The sequence below is a fragment of the Hippoglossus stenolepis genome, chromosome 19, assembly GCF_022539355.2.
Source record: "Hippoglossus stenolepis isolate QCI-W04-F060 chromosome 19, HSTE1.2, whole genome shotgun sequence".
Lineage (NCBI taxonomy): Eukaryota > Metazoa > Chordata > Actinopteri > Pleuronectiformes > Pleuronectidae > Hippoglossus > Hippoglossus stenolepis.
The window spans coordinates 18,696,687-18,718,043 of record NC_061501.1 but is presented as its reverse complement, the minus strand read 5'-3'; the positions used below and the strand labels follow the sequence as shown (position 1 = coordinate 18,718,043).

General features: G+C 43.2%; 1 protein-coding gene across 1 annotated transcript in view; it reads right to left on the bottom strand.

Annotated features, from left to right (window-relative positions):
• LOC118098835 (cadherin-20) overlaps nt 1-20,945 on the bottom strand; it is a 60,098-nt gene extending 39,153 nt beyond the window's left edge. Inside the window, exon 1 of the mRNA XM_035143010.2 lies at nt 20,572-20,945. The gene's annotated coding sequence lies outside the window, so the exon portion shown is untranslated. The remainder of the gene's footprint in view (nt 1-20,571) is intronic.
• Between the last annotated feature and the right edge of the window lie 412 nt (nt 20,946-21,357).

The window sequence follows — 21,357 nt, the reverse complement described above, 5'->3', positions numbered from 1 at the left end:
ACACTTTCCAGGTCCTCAACAACAGAATTCCTCTGTGAGCTCCTCAGTTGTTCTGCATGTTAATGTTTGACATGTAGGCTCCTGCAGGATATTGTTTAGAAAAGGCTGCTGGGAGCTGGTTTCTGTATATTCTGCACAATGCAAAGCTGTTTCTCTCTTTGCATACAGCTCCTAAGATTTGCCTCTTTCTGTCATTACCAGTAGCAGAGGCTAACTCTAAGTGGAGGATGGTGTGCGTTCACCTCGGGGAAGTAAAACTGCTCGACTTTATGGGGCAAAGGAAATTTCCAGAGAAAGATTGGGGATAGTAAAACAAGATGGAACAATTGCATTGATAACAGGGTTGAAAAGTCGTGATTGAAAGCCGAGACCGACTCATGATTGGTCGAGCGCATGTAACGGTGGGACCTCGCTACCACAGCTCCACCCCCCCGATCACTACTGCACAGACTCCAAACACAAACGATGGCAGCGTTCGTATCCAGTATACTTTGGTTAGTAGGAGGACGTGAAGACGTGTCGTCCATCTTTTGTAGTTTATACCCACAACATACAAGTTCCAAGGTCATGTGACGACCACTAAGTCCATTGGAAGGATGAAACTCCACCAGAGACCGAGTGATGCAGTTGAATGCTCCAGAAAAGGTAGTGAGGGAATTCCCAAGGTCAAGAGACTAAAAACTATTTAAAAGTTATAAAACGTTGCTATGAATAGTGTGAACAAGACATTTTTACTATTAGTACGTCTCTTGCAATTAAGACACTTGAACTTCTTTTAATGGTCCTGAAAACTTTGTGTTATTATATATAAGATAACATATTTATTTTTACTTGCTCATATTTAATTTGGGGAAAGAAAAACCCTTTGGTATTATTTGTTGAGAGTGTAATGTTCAAAAGAAAGCAGCAAAGCTGCTCCATCAGGACTGTGCTAACACGAGCAAACAACCCCACAACTGTTTTATTTTGATTCAGATTTTTCCAAATCCCGGGCGGCGCACTTCAAACCGGCGAGAGAACCAAAGACAAAACAACACGAACAGAAACCGCTCAATTAAACAACCAAAGCTGTTCTAATCTGGGCCAGAAACGATCTGTCCATCCACACGCTGCACATATTAAGAAGCCAACTGTGAATATATGTTCTCAGGGATTTTTATGGAGCTGCTGTTGATATTCCTCCTGTTTGTGATGGAAGTTTTCACCCTGAACTTTTCATTAAGAAACACCCAAGCCACTAACCACTGTTTAAAAGTCATCCTCCCCCTGAGGATGTTCTTCACGCAGATTACTTGGTGCTGCCCATCTCGCCACATCAGAGTGGCACTCATAATCACAGCAAAGCGATCCCTCCAGGTATTATTATGACAATGACATTTGCCAATAGAAGGGCAGGCAGTCACAATAGATGTTTCTGTAGCAGTAAAACTGATTTATAGCAGCTCTCATAGAAATGATGATCCAGAGAGGGCATGTTAGCGAAGGTGGATAATAGCACCCGCGTGCACGGCTCCGCGCCAAGCCGGCGTGCGGCGTGATGCGACGCAGCCTTGACTGGCTCACAAACCCGGCTCCCTCGGATGACTGAGCCTGGCCTTCACAAAGTCTATTTCTCCCTCAGATAAACGCTGCCATAAATAAGAGTACAGAGCCAATCACCTCTCTGTTTAAAGAGACGAGCCACCTTCCCACACACGGGACCGTTTGTTTGTCGTAATCTCCCTGGTTTGTACTGGGGCCGCTGGTCTGCTGCTGGGGCCCGGCCCCGCCTGACTGATTGTTGGAGCCTGCTGCCTCCGTGTTTGCTGGGAGCCGCAGCCCAGGCTGTGGGTGGTATTTGCCATTTCAGAATTTTCTGCGCTGTAGACCAGATGGCCGTCAACCTTGTGTTGATCTTGGAGCGCCGTCTTGCCAAGGCCTGCTTTCCCCACAGCGTAATAAGAAGAATCAAGATGTTAAACATGCTCCCTGTCCTGAGCTCCTGGCTTCACTACACCGCAGAGGGATTATGTTTGTATCTGGCTGCGGCGGAGGAGTGTGGTGTGGGCTGTAATAAAGACCAGAGGGAACGAGGGCTGGCACAAAGCAGGGTTTCAACAAAATGACAGAACTCAAACCCCAACGGGTGACTTCTATTTTCTACTCACTATCTCTACTTACCTCTAGTCCTTCACTACTCGGCTCATGATTCTAGCTTTAATCTTATGTCACTGCTTTGAATTCCCCTTTGTTTGATATTTTCAAAAAATGTGACATCACAAGTCAAACAACTAAAAGGGACAGTTCACCGAGTCATTCAGTGTTTTGTTTCTAAAGGCTTTTGAAATGTGTTTTTCTGCCCTGGAAAACCAGTTCATAGTGTCGCCCCCTGTCTGTACTGCAGCAACAGACCACGGTGCAAATCAGTCAGATTTCCATGTCTCATGTCTGCATGAGAAAGGGACTGGACTGAGTTGAAGTATTTCCTTTCCTCAAAACGTCTTGAAACAGCTGTAAAATAAGTGTGAATCCTTTAATACAATATAGATGGTCTTAAAATCAATTACAAGACTTAAACTAAAGGTATAAATATTGACCTGACTTCACAACCAATGCAGATAACTATGAAGAGATATGGAACTCCTGCACCTTTGACCCCGTCGTGTGGAAGCTCGGCTCCATTAGCGTTACACTTAATACCCATTAAGTCGAAACTTCAAAAGAACGAATTCCCTCTGTCGCTGAGAGAAGGTTGTTAAACTAACAACCTGTAACTAAACACCTGGAAAAAATGAGAGTGAAGAGCTGTGGTGTCATCGGCCTCTTTAGCTCGTCCGCCGCTGTCCGACCACTTTCCCTCTTCATTTAATCCTCTGTCCACCTGCCTCTCCACTCACCCGCATGATAACTGCGTCCTTCATGTTGAAAAGAACAGGAAACCATCTCGCTGTTTCAATGAGCTCTGAATTAGACACGGGTACGCTGCTCTGCTTTCTGCCTGCAGTCCTTCACCTTATCCCCACATCCCATTGTCCAGCCTGCACAGAGTGCTTCTTATCCCTCGTCGGGTGTAATTCAGCATCATCTGCTACCGACGACCAGGCCCATATGCGACCGCGGCCCTGACGTTGACCCGAACCTCTCCACGGCAGGTACTTCCTATCCTGGAGAGGCTTGTTGTGCCCGTCCAATTCTGCCTCTAATCTATCAGGTAATTTGAAGCTGAATCTTCCATCTCCGGCCTCCCAGCGCGTCTCATGTTAGCCTCTGTAGAGGGTGTGCGGAGGATATTGGGTCTCAATCCCCTCTCAGCACGTCTGAAATCGAGTACAGCTGGAGGGAGAGCAAATGAATAAAAGAAAGCTGGAGACCAACATGTCACATTAAGTTCTGTGATCCTCGTCTGCGATTGTGTTCAACAACCTGCAGACGTGACTCATCTGGGATGTGACACGGTTCTCATTCAGTCGCTGAAGCTCAACCACTTGTGTCGTGTAGTAAAGATATTACAAAAATAAAATGAAAAAAACAAATGAAATAAATAGAGACATAATAGATAACAAATAAATAAGAATGAGTAAAAAAAATATAAATATGTCAGGAATACAATATAAAAGGAATAATTCAGACATACAACGTGTAATATATGTAAATTATTAAATTGCAAAAATGTCAATTCAATAAAATATATAAACAAATAAAGGGTGGAATGTGAAATATATGTCAAGAAAATTGAATAAGATGAAAATACAATAAATTACGATGAAGAAAATAAATCATAGAACAAAGTGTAAAAAAAGGAACAAATAAAATGTATAGAAAAAATTATTAAAATACACAAAATAAAAGATCAAATAGAAACCAACAACCTCACTGATGCATTTTGACCAATTTATAATATACGTGAAGCCAGAGCTGTGTGTGTGTGTGTGTGTGTGTGCTGGTGTGATGCTCTAGATTTTAGATATAATTAACATATGCATTGTGAGTGTTCCCTTCCTGCAAACTCAGCCCCAAACTTCTTCCTCCCTCTGTACATGAACTTCCCCCGTTTCGCCCCAGCGCTCTACATCCGACAGGAGCATGCATGCACACTAAGCACAATGATTCTGAGGCGTGTTTTTCTTGTTGTTGTTCTCCATAGAGGAAAAAGATGAAGAGGAGGCAGAGCAGATGTCAGGACTGATAGCGAGCTTATCTGAACATCATTGATTTTCACAGGTTCTTACTTGGGCCCAGCACGGGTTGGTTTACTCCTCGGATGCCAGAGCGCTTGACAGAATAGCCAGGAAACTTGTCAGAATGGATAAAACTGATAAGAAGACACAAACCGCCGTCTACCCACACCTTCCCAACCCGCTAACACACACTCCTGCTCCCTTCAACGCCTTTAAAAGCTTTTAACAAGAGAAGGGTACTTTTCACTTTGACGCAGGACTCATCAGTGGGTGAGAACAGGTGGAAAAGAAACGGAAAAGCAGCAGACATGGAGCAGAGGTAAAATAATTGGCCGCACTGCCCGTGCGTCCAGCTCTGAGCCCCACGTCGACCGCAGTCCTGCTTCTGTTAGTATTTGACCTATCTGCCCATTTAAGAAACTCCATCTAAGAGCATGTTCACCTGCTGGAGCATGAAAGCCGTCTGAGGCAGCGTGTTGCGCAGACAAAATAGAGAAGGGGGCACGGGGATAGGGTAACACAAGGAGAGGAGAAAAAACACCCCTCTCAACTAACTGTTCAATCAGTGCAGGCTTAAAACACCACGAGGAGATGATATTGCACTTTTACGGTTTGAGGAGAGAATAATGATGACATCTTAAATGACACAAGTTGTTTGTTAAGTAAAAGATAAAGCTTCAAGTTAGGGATCATGCATTTGATATTTTATCTCTACTGGTAAATCCAGGTAAATGTTTGAATTTCGGCTTCGTGGTGCATCATTTGTCAGACTGTCTGCATGGATGGTAAAAACTTTATGGACAATAGCCTCAGCACACGAAAGGAATCGACTGAGAAAGACACGAACTTAGAGATCTCTATTTTATTATGAGAAGTTTATTCTGGCGTGATGCTGCAGTCAAGAAAATTATCGAGAAACACTGATACCGCAGCCGGCCACCGGGGGGGTGATCGAGATGGTTTGGATTCACGTCATGTCATCCATCTTTGTATTTAAGTTTGTAACAGTCAATCTTTGCCCAAACCATGAAGCTACAGGTGCCAGATTAGACAATGATACCGTTAACAAAGAAACATGTGCTGACTATGTTTGTAATGCATTGTCGTATTTATTTAACTTAAACATCTGATCATCTCAGAGCCCTTGAGGAACAGTCTTGCTGATCAGATGGGAGTTTTTGTGAAGTTGGGCAAACCGCCCACAGAACACAAACCCATCGTCTGCTCTGATTCAGTTTGGAAGAATTGATTCTCCTCTCACCTCAAACCTTCCCGGCTGCAGACACAGCTACAGCTCTCCCTCCTCACCCATCGGCATATTTATCATTCCTCTGCTCACATGATGCATTCAGCCGTCGTTAAGTCGCTGTGCTCGTAGCGAAATGTCAAGGATTGTCTCCGCCGCCTGTTGTGTTTGCTTCCTCCTCCCTTCCTTCTGTTTCACGCTGTTCGTCCGTGTTGCCTGCAGGCGAGTGTGCGTCTCACATGCCCCCTGTGACACGTCTCATCTTTAAAGTGCAGCCGTGACAGCACATTTGTTAAAGACGACAATGAGGGTTCCTCGCCCCCAGGCACGCTCAAAGACGCTCGTACATTTGTTTGTGTTTGTGCCTGAGTACATAAATTTATGATTATATATCTCTGTGTTTCCCTTTGGCTTGGCTGCTGTTTATTTTTACTCATTCAAGAGTTTTTGTGGAGAAACATTTGAAGGAGCACAGCAGCTGCTTTATTTGACTTTCTCCAAGGTCTTGAGCATGTGATATACGGTCTGAATGGAAACGGTCACCTGCTCCTGATGCAGACCATATAGAGGTGAGCTCGCATGTTGTCCAGTATTTCCTGGTTATAACGGCTTTATACCAAGATTCAGGAACATCTTCTACCTCTAAACACGCCCTGGGCTCTGAATCCATTAGTGGTTATCACACCAGGGAAGGGGAGGCAATCTCCTGAGCGGTGAGGAGGGTGAGGTTGTGTTTGGAGGAGGAAGAGGGTGATGGCGAGTGTCCCCCCCCCATTGCAGGGTTAAGAGAGGCAAGACATGCTCCACAGAGAAAATCACTCAGCCACATTGTACGGACTAAATCAGAACCCACTGCCACCCCATCCATCTCTCTCACTGGCACTATAAGTGGTGATACTCCAGAGTCTGATTGTGCACGGGCGTGGGTGTGCGTTCGTTTGTGTGTTGTTTTTTGTTGTGTGGAAGTGGAGAGAGAGAGAGGGCGTGCAGCGGGCGGGGGGCGGGGGGGTGGGCACAAGGAGAGTCTTAAAAGCCGTAAGCTTTGCTTCCTGTCTCCTGAAGTTCACAGCTCCCATGAATCACCATCGCTACTGTTTTTAGCCCGATTACTTTTCTTTCAGTGCTCGACTGATCAAGGGATAAGGCGCGGTGGCGTGGTGGCTTGCACCGCCCCGAGTAGGTTCCCGGTTTGAATCTCTCTGTTTGCAGTTAGTTTTCCCTGTGTCTGTGTGGGTGTCCTCCAGGTACAAGCTTCCTCCCACAGTCAAAAGACTGAACGTAAGAAATGTCTGAATGAATGAGTTTCATCCATTGGACAACGTTTGCCGGTGGATCAGCAGAATCCGACTTCAGAGTCATGACCAGTGGAGTCGTGTCTTCTTTAGTAATTCTGTTTTGCGCTCACAAGAATCTGGTTCTGTTTTTCTTCTGCCACATTAAAAGATTTCCATCTTAAACTCGGCCTCTTGCAGGAAAGTGAGCGTTTAGGAAGCTGCTTTGTGTCTTTATCGTTTCCTGATTCACTAAACTCAAACATGTAATCCTCTAATAGTGCTGTCACTTTCTCAAATGGCTCTCAGTACGGTGCAGACCTCCGCCTGAAACCACATTTAAATCCGCTGGATCCAGATTTTTAGTTGGATCTACACCAAATTCCACACATTCATAAATATCAATGTCTTATGCTGAATTTCTTTCATCAAGACTCATAAATTATTCCCTGAGAAATTGGTGAAAATCTCCCAAAACATCTCACAAAGTAAAAAAAAAAAAGAAATTCCTTGATCTGCCCTTTTGCCAAAATGTAGTCAGTACTTTCTTGGCTCACGTCTAATCTTTCCACTGAGTTTCATGGAAATGTGTTCATTAGTTTCTCATCCTGCTGATAACAAACTAACCAACCAACTTGGGGCGGACGTAAGAAAGTAGATCAAACTGACTGAGTGAATGACAAACGTGTCTTTTACTGAACCAAAGAGGACACGGCTTCAGTTTGTTGAGCTTTCGTCCATTAACGGTTTTGACTATTTGTCCACATTTAAGCAAATGTTTGATTCAAGGATGAAATGACCTTATTCTCTAAATATCAGCATGTTTGCTTATGTTTTATATTGAACCCCTTTAATATTAATGATAACCCCAATATGAAAGTTCTCACAAGTCTTTGTTCGCTTTTTAGAACCACAATTTAAAAGTAAACCTCACATTAAATGATTTGGTGTGCTGCATAATTAACAGTTGAGCTTTGCTAGAGCGTAAATTACCTCTTTTTTAAAAATATACTGTATTTTATTCAGAAACATGAGTCCAGAATAAAATCCTTTAACAACTATTGGTTGGTTTTCCCCAAATAAGTTTCTAACGTTTAATCTGCAGGCAGGTCGGGTCAGAGCGGAGGGAGGCGTGGCTGACTGCCCACTGGACCCTCGTTTCCTTTTAGTGGTGGGCGATAGGAATCATTCATCAACTTAAATTGCCCAACTTTAAAAAGTTACCACGACTTACGTGGACTGTGTGAGCTTTCTACTGTTTTTGGGAGACTTTGCCCGGGTGTTGTAATTACCTCAGTAATATGCAGAGCCTTTTTTATCCCGCTCATAAAAGGCCGTCACATTAATCAAGTTGTATTGGCGGTGGTGAGCTATATGAGATATTTGGGACAACAAGTGATGCGTGTCTTTGAGGGATGCGAGCCTCTGAATGTGTCACCCAAACCAAGTTCCCCACCATTAAACGTTATGACACTATAGCTCCATTAACAGTCTGGATATTACTCATATCGGAGTCTTGGAGGAGGAAGAGAAAAGATCGTGCCAGGCGGCTCTGTGAAGTTCATTCCTTGGTGTCAGTCTCACGTCTAATTGTTGAGCAGGTCATCTATGGGAAACAGAGACGTGTGTGTGTGTGTGGGGGGGGGGGAATAGCTTCCTGACAAAACATGGCATATTTAATTTGTCAGCCGGGGATGAAATTGGCCAGTGAGGAAAACAAACGACAGCTACATGGACCGATGGTACCAATTCGTCAGGGGGAAGATGGAGGAGCTGGTCTCGAGATAGCTCACATCTCCATAAATCACTTTGACAATTGACTTGAACTGTGAGAGGAGGAGGTCTTCCACAGAGCCGGCCTGAACGGGCACTGATATAGGACGTCTCGCTCCCACTGCCCAGAAATAGAATGACAGCTTGATGCATTGAGGATGGGCCGTGATGGCTGACTGAAACACTGACTGACTCATTCGAAGCGCTAATCGGTGAAGTCTTCTTGGTTTAACTCTGGGCGCCATCTTTGGTGGCACGTTACTCAAATTTCTAACCGTAACATAAAAAAAACAAAAAAAACATTCTGTTGTTACTTTGGTGAGAAACTGTTCTTTTGACGGTTTAGTTTCTGGTGCTCTGTCTTTTCACTGCTCGGACTAATTATGCAGCTTGCCTAACAAATGGCCGTCGCTGCTGCCAAAAATGTAAATTACCTCCTGTGACCAGTCAGTCTGCGGCCGATGTGAGTGAAGAGGTAAAACAGTCGTCTACTAATCTCAAAGCTCCTGATTCCAACCTCAGCTCCTCCAGGGACTGTGTCAAAGTGTCCTTGAGCAAGACGCTGAACCCGTAACTGCTCCTGACTCTACGCCTTCACCATGTTAACTGAGGTTGAGTGTTTAGAGCTGCTGATGGGCAAGAAAGGTGCTACACATATTTATTTATCTTCCTACTGGAACAAAAGTAAGATTTATGATTTATCAAGAGGAAAATCATAAAGGATGAAGACTGTTCAAGGAAATTTAGGAAGATTTTTAAACTACCTCGTCCAAGGCCAAACAGTCCCTGAAATTCAATCAAGCTGCACCAAATTTCACACACTTATAAATACCAGTCCTCCAAATATGCAAGATTTTTCTTCTCATCAAGAACCATGAAATATTCTCTGAAAAATCTGTGAAAATCCGTCCAGTAGTTTTTGTGTAATCTTGCTCAAAAACAAACAAACTGGCGAAAACAGAACCTCCTTCTTGCAGGTAATTATTTATCTTTTTAAAAAAGAATCTGTCCATTCAGTTCCTACTTATCTTTGTCTAAGTAACGTATTTAATCTATTTATATGACCAATGATAACAGGATATAAAGCAACAAATTGATAAGTAATTATTTAATTGACTGGTATAAAAGTGAAACCGGTTGTAAATTCCCCCTTTTTCTGTATTAAAAAAGGTCTTAAAAATAAGAAAATCTAATTTGGCAAATGCCTAAAATGCCTTTTGAGCTTCACCAGAAGACAATAAGCAGCTCAATCTGCTCCTCTGTCTGTTAGACGTGTATTTCTCTTCCTCTTTCACGCCTCTCGTCTTCCTCACATCCATCCTCTACCTCTTTAACACGACAAACTAAATAAACTAAGACTTCACAGTTATTTAACTCGTCGATTGGACCTCTACATGTGATATGACGCCTGAAATTAGAGCTTCAACATCCAGCGTTACTCTATTAAAGTCATGTGATTACAGTTATAATGCATTACATCCAACAGATGATGCTATGTATTTCTCTACAGGTGCATCACGACTGTGACGCCCAGTCGAGTGCGAGCTTCACGCGCTCGCTGGCTCACGGATCTGTGTGTTCACGCTGGTAACACTCGGCAGGCTTCCTCCTCGTCTCTTTCTCCGCCTGCCTTTGTTTACATATGTCTGTCTCCGTCTCGCCTCCTCTTATGTCAGATCAACGTTCTGGCTTTGCTTATTTCTACCTCTGCTGAGTGGCTTGTCTACAACATCCCGTTGTATGAATGCTCATCGTGGACAAGCGATTACAACGGCGCTAAATTGCAGATTATGATTTCACAACTGCAAACAGTAAAAGTGCAGTGAATGTTGAGTGCGGTGCTGAGTAATTACTGGAGCAGGGGAATAGACCGACTGTGCCGGAGTGTTTTCCTCAGAGAAGTAATTTACTTCAGTTGCTCTAATAAACATTCGGCCATAAAAACAAATCTGTGCGGCAAACGCCAAACGTGTAAAGCTGTCGGTGTTGAAATGACAGATTAGAGCGTCCACTGAGCAAATGAAACACGACTCTGAAGGTTTGAACTGCTCGTTCTAATGGGAGATTTGTTGTGCTTCCAAAATCCCATCACAAAACAAAGTAATGTCAAAAAAAAGGGAGAATTATTATTATTTATTTTTCAGTTTATTTGGTTGGTTTGGTGCCTGTCACCGTTTCCCTGATTATTTGTAATCTCTGAAATAATATGTTGTCCAACAAGCCCAACACTTAAACCTCTCAATCTGTTATGGTTTGCTGTTTTTTTTTTTCTGGTATAAAACCATGTTGAGGGTAAAAATATCCCAACCACTGGGGCATCTGATGGCAACACAACGTTTCCAGCCATCTGAAGCATCAAACTGAATAAACTCCGCTGGAAGACAGAGAGCGATTCCTCAAACCCAGCGCGCCCAGTAGACCATGACGCCGTTCAGCTACAGGACAATGGGCACGCTACATGACTCCTGCTTTTTTTTTCCTGACTGCGGCTCACATCTAACCCTCAGCTCCGTGCACCACGTCAACTGACATTTTTCAAAAGGCATTTTCGGCGAAATGTCAGAAACGACAAACCGTTGTTGACACACAGGAAGCAGGAAAATGTTTTTTTCATATTATCCGTCAACCACTGCACCTACATTTGTTAGCTTTGGTTTCACATTGTAATTTTGTAATCTAGATTTTGGTCTGGACAATGGTCCGAGGAACCTTTCACACCTGATATTTGAATTCAGACTGAACCAAAAACGATTTGGACGAAACACGTGTTGTGAAAGAGCCCTGACCCTCACACCTGAGATGTGTAGAGCTTCATTAAAAGGTGTCTAAGAGATAAAACGTGTATTTGCCCTTTAAACAACCCTCAGACTGAGTCCTGCCGTTCACGTCACATGTGAGGTGAGTAAAACAAGTTCATTTCCCCGTCACTCGTCATGCTTGTTCACCTTGAAATAAATCCAGGGAGGGAACGGACATTCATTTTGAAAGCACTCCTATTCTTCCACGTGTTCAGTGCCTCTCTTCTCCTCCTCATTCATGTCTGGCTCCTCAAATATTTAAAGGTAGGACTCAGGAATTGAAGTGACTGCAAACACGGAACCCAGGGCCCACTCAACACGGCAGAGTGCGTTGTCGAACAAGGCAGGAGCTTATTCCAACATGGCCACGAGAGCTCGCCACGGAAGTTAGGAACGGAAGCCGAGCCTTTGTGTCGGTCCCTCGACTGGATGTTTATACAATACAGTTTTCAGCCTGCACTCTTAGTTATGTATCCCAGTAATAACTTATTCTTATGTCATTTACAACAAATCCCTTTCATGAAATCAGCTCAGCGTCTACACATACATCTTCATATACAGTCACTGGTTCTTCAACCCACATCTTGAATATTTAACCCACTTTACAAACCAGCAACTAGCTCATGAAGAAAGTCGGACATTCAGCAGTTGAAGTATATTTCTTTTTTTGATGATAACCAAACCTAATAATTAATGAATTAAAGCCCTAATATAGCCCTAATTCATCAGGTAGAAGGAAACACTTCCATGTTTGCTTCTCTTTATTATCTTAATAAATAGGTGATTCTTAAGTTGTTCTGGTTCCTCAAAGTCACATGTTAATCCGTTTCTGTGTCGGATGAGATTAACAATAACTGACTGTGCTGCCGATCTTATGAAATCTATAAAAACTACCATTGCTGGATTCAGCCTCAGTGTCTAGACACTCTTCGACCTGCGAGTCAATAAAACCAAGCTAACTGGGAAATGGCAGGAGATTCCGCTGCAAGTTTTCCACAAGTTTGATTTTCTTCTCGCCACGAGAGACACGCGAATCTCCTCGGGAGACATTTGTCTCCTGAATACAGTGGGAAGAGGAACCGATCCTCCCACCTGAATTCAGACGAGAGTGAACTCTTGCTGTGGTAACTTCCTCGCTCTGCTCCTCCTCTGCATCTCCCATTCTGTCTCATCTGCTTCTGTTCACTCCTCAACTTAAAAAGAGGACACAGGTAAAGTGATTTCAAAGGGGAGAATAATGATAGCGAGAGGAGGGATGGGAGGGAGGACGGGTATTGAAGTGTATGTTTCCAGGACGGTTGTGCCTGAGATCAAACGGTGTGTGTGAGTGGCTGTATGGGGGGGAGGTGGATGTCCCGCCCCACCACTCCCAACCATCACTGCAACAAGGCATCAGAGATGTCAGCACCATCAAACACCATCAATGAACACAAGGGACTCTGTCTCAGCATGAGTAAACACACAGATTCTCACTGGAGCTCCCTATCACGTATCTTTACACTGCTAGAAAATATGATCTTTTCAGAAATTGAGCCAGTTAAATTCAGATTGAATATGAGTTACGTGGAGTTATGACGATTGATATTTTCCACTGACACCTGTAATGCAGTGTGCAGCATATGCACGGCTTGGTGACCATGAAGATCAGCACAATGATAACCTGATAAAGCCGTTGTCGGACATGTATTTCATCACACACATGTTACGTAAAGGCCTCGTCTTCGTTCCTTCTCTGTAAAGGTCACTGTCACAGTTGTGCTGGTTCTGGGAGAACAGAACGGACACGTCTTGTCTTTTTAAAAAAAATGTCATAGTTCATTTGTTCTATGCAACAACAACAATAACATTTCCTCGTGATACAAGAAAAAAGGAGATATTTTTAAAATTTTCAGGATGCTAAATATTTTAACATTCCTCCATGCGGATCCAGTTAAATTTAAGATAAGCAATCTTAAATGTTTCTAATTTGAATATCTATTCATTTAGTTATGTACCCCACCCACCTCCTCCATGTTAACAGATGGGACTTGGACCAGACAAAAAAAGTCAAGGTTCACATCAAGTAGATGTTTCTCAAAGGTGGTTTCTGTCATTTCAGGTAAAGTTCTTATCAGTTATTATCTGTGGCTTAGTCACTTCATACTACACATAAGCATTTGATCCATTCTTAATGAAAAATATTGATCAGAGCAGCTCTCGCGCTTTGTTGAAAATGTCAGACTGTATAATGAAGAAGCTGAATTCTAAAGGAAAGTGAAGAAATCCTGAAACTGATGCAAAAATGATTTGGGGGATATTTACTGATATTGCTTTGATGTTTAAAAACAACATAAAGAGAATAAGAATCAATGCAAGAGAAAGAAATGTTTTTCCCTCTCAGAATACGGATGTGATGGATTGTTGTTTGCATGATCATGTTTAAATCAATGGCAAAAGAAAATGAAATATTTAGAACATTGATTCCAAGTCGTCTGTCCTCCATCACATTGTTCACACTGACAATGTGTGATATGAAGCATTTTAAGATATGTAGACACTGGATCATTTCTTTTAAAGTGTTTTGAGATCATTTAAAAACTGAATGGTGGAGAGAAGGAGAAGTAAAAGCAACATACACCAGCATGACTTTAAGTTAGATTTGAAATCATCAATAATGAGTCAGGACCGGATGTGGGACGTAGCACTATTCCAGAGCTGTGGGGGGTCGTGATCTTCTTCGATCATGGTATAGTCGAGTTTCCTTGGGCTGGATGAGTCTAAGCTATTCCACTTCCAGTCCTACACGGCAGACAGTGCAGCTAAAGATTTATTTTTCTTCGCCTCAAACAACCAGCGCTCCTCGTCTTCCTCAGCAAACAGCAGGAAAGAAACACATGTGAGACTCTAGCTTTTCTGACTCCGTCGACGCGGCTCTCACGCTATCGATCGGATGCTTCAGGACATGGAAGTGAAATGATGTTTGAGGAAAGCTCGGATAAAAAGCCTTCGAGCCAATGACAGAGCAAACCGTATCTTACAATGTGATGTGTCTTTTTCCAAACTTCAGTCACATCTCCTGCGAGTCAGGCCATGCTAGTCATCCGATGGAGGTGTTTGTTTTTTTTGGTTTCTGACGCTCTCACTTCCCTCACAGCTGCAGACGATGCAGGTGATATAGCTGCAGTACGGGGGCCCCTGTGAAATGCGTATAAGGTATGTGGGTATATGTGTGTTTGTGTGTCTGAGCGCATCCAGCGTTCTTCTCTTTCATCCCTGCATCTGTGGCCGGCTGCCACGGGCCCGTATCGTTTAACACACTGCACCTGTCGGGATGAATTTGATACCTGAAGATAATGGATTGGAGTTCAAAGGGGAGGTTGTGGACAGGAAACTTTTCCAGAGCTCGTATTTCACCAGCAATCAGCGCTGATGCAAACACACAGGCCCCCGTCCACCAAAACACACACACACACATAAAGTCATGTACACACACAGAGAAACACACATGCAGCATCTCAACAGCAGGTGTCACATCAAGAGAAACTTACTTTATTACTAAAGTTATATTTATTTAAAGGAAGAAACTGATTAGTACTAATTATCAATGCTGGACATTATCTACACTACTTGTCCTTTGGGGGTTGTTGGGGGCTGGAGCCAATCACAGCTGACATTTGGCGAGAGGCGTGGGGATGATAATATATTATTGATAATGATAATAAACTTTATTTATATTGCATCTTTAAAACAAATTGTTAACAACAGGGTTTGACAACAAAGCAAATAAGTTTTGGTAGATTTAGCAGAAGTCTGTTCCAGATTGAGTCTTGAACACTCGACCTCTATTTGACAAAGGACACGATACAGATTTCTGAACATCAACTCCACCTTCAAACCAACGTTTTAAGCAATTAATCAACCAAACAGACACACGCAGAAGCACACAACAAACTCAGTAAGTGCACATGAATCATATATTATAACATTAGTGATGTTGTTCCTTGAAGAGCAGTGGACGAGAGAGAGAGAGCAGCCTGATGCTCTGAGCTGCAGAGTAAAGAAACCTAATGGGTTTGTGGGTCAGATTTATTGCAACTCGTCCCCTCCGCTGCTTCAGGAGAGAAAAAGTTGACCGGACTACACGGGCTCCAGGGACCATAACTCATCCCCCAGTGTGCTCGCTTTTATTCATCCAGAGTATATTGGTGAGCATTGACTCCTTTTTTTTGGGGGGGGGGGGCTAATAAAACATAATCACTGTCTGCCGGGACCAAGGTCACACCGCGCTCCTTATGCAATGAGATGATTATTTTTGGCCTCCGCTGAAGGTCGAGCTGCTGTTTATTTTTCGCCTACGCCCGAGAGATGGATTGTTAAAACATGAAATAGGGGATGTTTGGTTTTGATGTAATTGGGGGGGGATCATAGTTTGCAGTAATATTTGAGGACTTTTCCCTCGTGCGCTAATGCCGAGCGCGTTAACTGGGCAGGTTGTTTGAACAGGTTGACTGTGAGCACATTTGTTGTTGCATGAAATAAGCTGGTGACATTTCAGCTCGGGGACGGACGCCTCTCGAGAGTTAAACAGTTTGACATCTTAGTTTTTCATTTTCGTAGTTTGTAATAGACAAGAGTTAATAAGAATTGCATTAAAGACGTGGGAAATTGTAGGTGGAAGTAATATATTAGGCCCAGTAACATTATCTTTCAATCTGCCAATTACCTGAATTCAGTTCAATCTAACGTGGAGGGGGCGTGGCTTATGGCCTGTAGCTCGCCACCTGTGGGCGATTAAGATGGTTTGGCTCCTCCTTCAGGAGCTGTTATCATTTTCTATTTATTTTCTATTGTGTGAATCCATGTTTATGTCCAGTCAAGATGGCGTCAAACAGTTTTAAGGGCTTTATTGTCGTCTCGGTCATTACGATAAGTCTCCAAATTGCAGTAATGATTGTTTTTGTCGGTTTTGGATGAAAACACCCACGGGCAAAAAAAAGCTGAACTCTTTTTAAATAGTAAATCCCTGATTGTTCATTGAAAATATTGATATTACCGTGCAGCAGTTAATTTAAGTTTTGTAAGTGGTCAGACTGGTCGTCCACAGCGACCAGCTTCACTTAGAAATAGATTTTTTCTAGTGGCCTTGAATGTTTGAAATTTCCTTCTCCAAACCCGGTCAGAGGGAAAAAGGGGGGCTGTGGAGAATCAATTCAAATTAATTTCAGAGATGGGCTGTTTCTGTCTATTACTTAAAGCAACTCTCATTTTAAATAGATACATTGCCTGAGAGTCGGTCAGTCGCAAAATAAAAAAAAAGGAAAAAGAAGTGAAAACATGATTGCTTTCTTCAACCCAAGAGGGGATGGAATAATTCACTGTCTGGCTTGAGAGGGAGTTGCAGGAGTAGCCTAATGAAAAGAAAACCTGCACCTTGTGCTGCGTGATCGAGCATCAGGCATCGAGGAATTAGTTCTGGCTAACACACAAACAATGGCCCCTGCACAGACATGAACATTGTACTGTACGGCTGCCTGTGTTTAAGTGTCAGAAGGCCACAGGAATTTACTCATTACTTGCTGTAGGTGTTGTTTAAGGTGGTGTGTATTCGCTGTGTTTGCACTGACAGTGTAAATTACAGCGGTATTTTTAGCTGCCTCAGTCCATTTGTCAGCCATGTGCCTCTTCTTTAACCTAAAGTGCTAAACAGATGCTTCGGGAAAAGTGCTGGTTGTGAGTCTTTATGTTAAGACTGTAAATCAATTTGAACTGCAGTGCACAGAACTGTAAACGCCTCTAATCCCTGCTGCATTGCAGGACAAAATATGCTCCCAGAGAAAAGATGGACTCTTCTTACTGGGAATTTGAGATAAAATGTGAGATAAAGAGGTTTTAATAAACGAGGGAAAAGCTGGATTATTAACCAAAATGAGACAAAGTGAAATGGATTTTAAGAAGACTTGAAAAAACTTAACGTAAACCTAAAATATGGAACTTCAGCCACTAGGGGTCTCTCAATCATGCAGTGAAGCAGCGTGGAATCATGGGAGTTCTATTACCGATGATAATCAACCTGATCATGTTCCCGGATGAGGTTACGCAGCAAATAGAAATGAAAAATCAAGTTTCCAATATAAACAGTGGAAGGAAAAACCAGCTAATTGGCTATTTGGCTCACGTTGTGTTTTTCCTTCGTCCTACATTGTTTTCCACAGAAGTTTGATCAGAGATGGACAAAGACACCAAAACGAAACGTGACCTTTAAAAAGTTTCTGGATTTCTGGATTTCAGATTGAATCTTCAAAAGAACAATAAATGGAACGATTAGTGAGCTCATAGACCCAACTCCTAATTATCTATCGTAAATGTTTCAATCTATTTTATTTTGTATTGAAATCTTAAAAACCATGTACCTGATTATATTGTTAATTTATTCTCTGAGCAGAAACAGGACTTTTACTATGAATAGAAATAAATATCTGAAGCAAATAGTTGGTAGTTGATAAAAAATGACCAAACCTTTTCTCCCCTTTCAAACTTGAACTGTGTGTAATCGTCCTTCACATTATCTCCGGGCTTTGCATCGAGGTGGACTGGTTAACCAAGCGATTCAGAAGTATGACACTGAGCAAACTGACAGAAACTATGTAGTCTCTCCCTCTGTTGAAGTGGCAACAAGAGGCCGGAGGTCAGTCGATCCATCAGCAGCCGAGACAGATGAGTTACAGCCCTGACAAAGAGTTCACTCCTCTACAAAACACCACGAGGCAGCTCGGTGCACAGAAAACACACATCTCCTCTTGACACCTAGTGTCTGTTTCCCCACAACTGTGTTTCTACCCTGAAGGTGGGTTCCATCTTCCATCACTGTCATGACATCAACGATACCTCTGCTGGTTTTAAATAACACAGAGAGAACCTGCTGCGAATTAGCCAAAAAAAGTGTTTCCAGGGAACTAAAGCAAACTGAAGGAAATATGACACCAGCATCAGCTCAAGCGTATCATAGCAGGTGTGCAAGTACGAACACACTCCAGCGCCGCCGTCGCCTGCCAGCCAGGCCCGGGCCTGATTGACATGACGTTGTTTCCCAGACCACAACAATGCCAGCAGGGTCCTTGTTATTCTGTGAGCTCTCTGAGGCTCAAAGGCGCCTTCTGGTTGCCCATAAAGCACCATCAGGCTCCGGGCCCTGCAGTCATTCAATTAGGAATTTACTGGGCTATTGATTTCACCACAAGCCAAGTGTATCACATCTTGGAAACAATAAGGAGCCCTTTACCGAGCTCTCACCTAAAGGGCTGATGACTTGGTCCGAAGGCACACAAAGACGTATGCGCTAATATGTCCAGTGAACACGTACAAAAACCATTTGAATCCAGTTTTTTCTCACTCTCCTTTCCACTATAATGGAAATACTTTACTCAATATGAACTATTAAACGACGGCTGTTTAAAAGAGAGTGAAGAATACGCGACTTAAATCATGATTCAAGACATGATTTATTAAACAAAGATTTCCTAAAGTCACTAGTACTTTCTTTGTGCTTCCCCGGATGTAGTTTGAAATATTTGCTTGAAATGAACAAATATTTTGTTCACACAGTTTTTGTCGGTGTGACATCAAGAGCAACATTTGCATTGATTTGAAGAAGTTTAATTCACAGGAGCATTAGCTACATAGCAATTGAAACATGGGATTGAATCTCATGTGGAGGCGAAAGTCTTTTATAAAACATAAATAAAAAGAATAATGGCCGCATCTTGGCCCCAAGACAAAAATGAATTTGAAAAGTCAATATTTTGAACGTTGTTGGATTTTATTCCACAAAATTTGAAGATGTTTTGTCATGGTTACACCTGTAATGACTAGTTTTCTGTCCAGTAGGGGGCACCAGAAACAAGCTTCCCTGTTAGTTGACATGTCGAACTTGTTTGCTCGCTACCGATTCAAACATTTAGCAGAAACAGAGAGTTTGCTGTAATTTGGAGTTATTATGTGTTGGATAGCTGAAATAAAGATTAATTATACGTCTATTTTCACTGAGACTGAAACTAAACTGTGAAGTTGTGGGATAAAACCAAAATAATGAGTGAAAAGGGGCTAAAAAGCTGCTTGAAGTGAAGGCAACTCAGTGGGTTTGATTCAAAATATGATTATTGTGAAGCATTGCTACAAAAAAAAAGTGATCACAGCCTCTTTAAATCAGGAACACTGAATGTTGCATTCATTTCATGTCATTGTGAAAGTCTTTTTGTTGAACCTGCAGAATAATGGCTACTAGCCATCTATTAAATCTTCCGTCACCCCCCAGCTGTATCTATAATGGCAACAACACATTCCAACAAGGCTGATAAAGTTTCCCCGCAAAAAATCTTCTTTTCAACATAACACCGTCCCTGAAGAATCCCAGTGTTTACAGTGTGTGTTTTATTATTCAGCGCAGAGCTTTGCAGAATACAAACTGTTGATGCAACACGAGTCGAGCTGATTATCGGGCCAATTGAGACCATAATGGAAGTGAGGAGGAGGGAGCAGCCGGGCAGAGCGGGACTCAGCCGGGAGTTCGAGGAGAGTAAGTGCGAACAGGGGAGAGTACATGTAGATGCTTAATGAATTCGGTCACAGCGCGGCACAATGAAATCTTTATCCGTGGGGGATGAGGCAGGGGACTTGGCAGAGCCCCGGCGTATCTCGGCAAAGGGTGAAAAATAGAAATCCCACTGTCCCCCGTTGGCTCTCCCTCATGTCAGCTGCCGTGGTTACTGAGTTGGCTGCCAGCGAGCCTCTCCGCCACTCCATCCCTCCATCCCTCCATCCCTCCTCCTCCCATCCCTCGTCTTTCTCTCTGCCCGTCCAACTCTCCTTCACGCTCCTGTTTCCTTCTCCACCACCATCACCACCCCCCCCAGGCTCATTCTCACCCAACTATCCTCCGATCACATGTCATCTCCTCCTCTATCCTCCTGATCTTTCAATAATTTATCGTTTTATCTCTCTTTCAACTTCACCTTGTTGTCACGCCATCGTCATCCCTGTGTGGCTCAGCGGAATAAAACAAGTGCTCCCCCCTGCTGCTCCCTAAAGTCAATAAACTACATTCATGACTGCACACACACACACACACACACACACACACACACACACACACACACACACACACACACGCAGCAACGAGGCTGCAGCGCTCACATGCAGCATTTGTGAAGACTTACCTTCGTTTAACAGGTTGATCAGTACGTGCAATATTTCAAAAAATATCATTGAATGTCATGTGAGTGCGCTTCAATTACAACCAGACGAGGTGATGCAGGTTTATGAGATGCACAGACATATCAAACAAATCCTACCTTATCTTCACTGAAACTTCTTTTTCCTCTGCAGCCGCTGTCGGGTCACTGCAGTTCTCTCACTTTTTGTTTTCCTCTTCTCTCCTTGATGTGCAGGTTTCTATCTCATATCTCAGAGTTTGTGCACAGAAGTCCAGTTGCTCAAGGAAAAAAAAAAGGAAACACCAGAGAGCAAGAGCTCGCGCCTCCTGATCCACTCAGCTCCTTCCTCCTTGTATGCGCTCAGGGTTGAAGTGTGAGACAAAGTAATCTTCAGGTGAAAAGAGAGACTCCCTCCCTCCCTCTCTCTCTCTCTCTCTCTCTCTCACCCTCCTCTCCCTCTCTCGCTCTACCTGCTCAGAGCGTTTGTGGACGAGCTCGCGGAGGTGCTGCTGCTGCCTCTCCAGCTCTCCCTCTCGTGTCTGAGCGCTGTGCCGCTGCTCCATCCATTCCCCCCCGTCCCTCTGCCTCTCCCTCCCTCCCTCCATCCCTCCCTCCCTCCATCCCTCCATCCCTCCACGGCTCATGAATGCTCAGACACGGCAATTGTAGCTGAAAGGCACTGAATTAACCCACAGGACTCAAAACACTCTCCTTCGCTCCATCACTTTTACCCAGTTTTTCTTTCGTTCTCTCTTTTTTGCAGCGACCCCTCTCACTGTGTATGTGACCCTCCTGAATAGTACAATCAGTTCTCTTTAGGGGGAGTGATAGTCTATTAACTCCGTGGTCCCTGCTCTCCATTGGATTTTTATCCGCGGACGGTTTGAAGGAGGAATAAAACATTACGCTCTAACATCCATGATG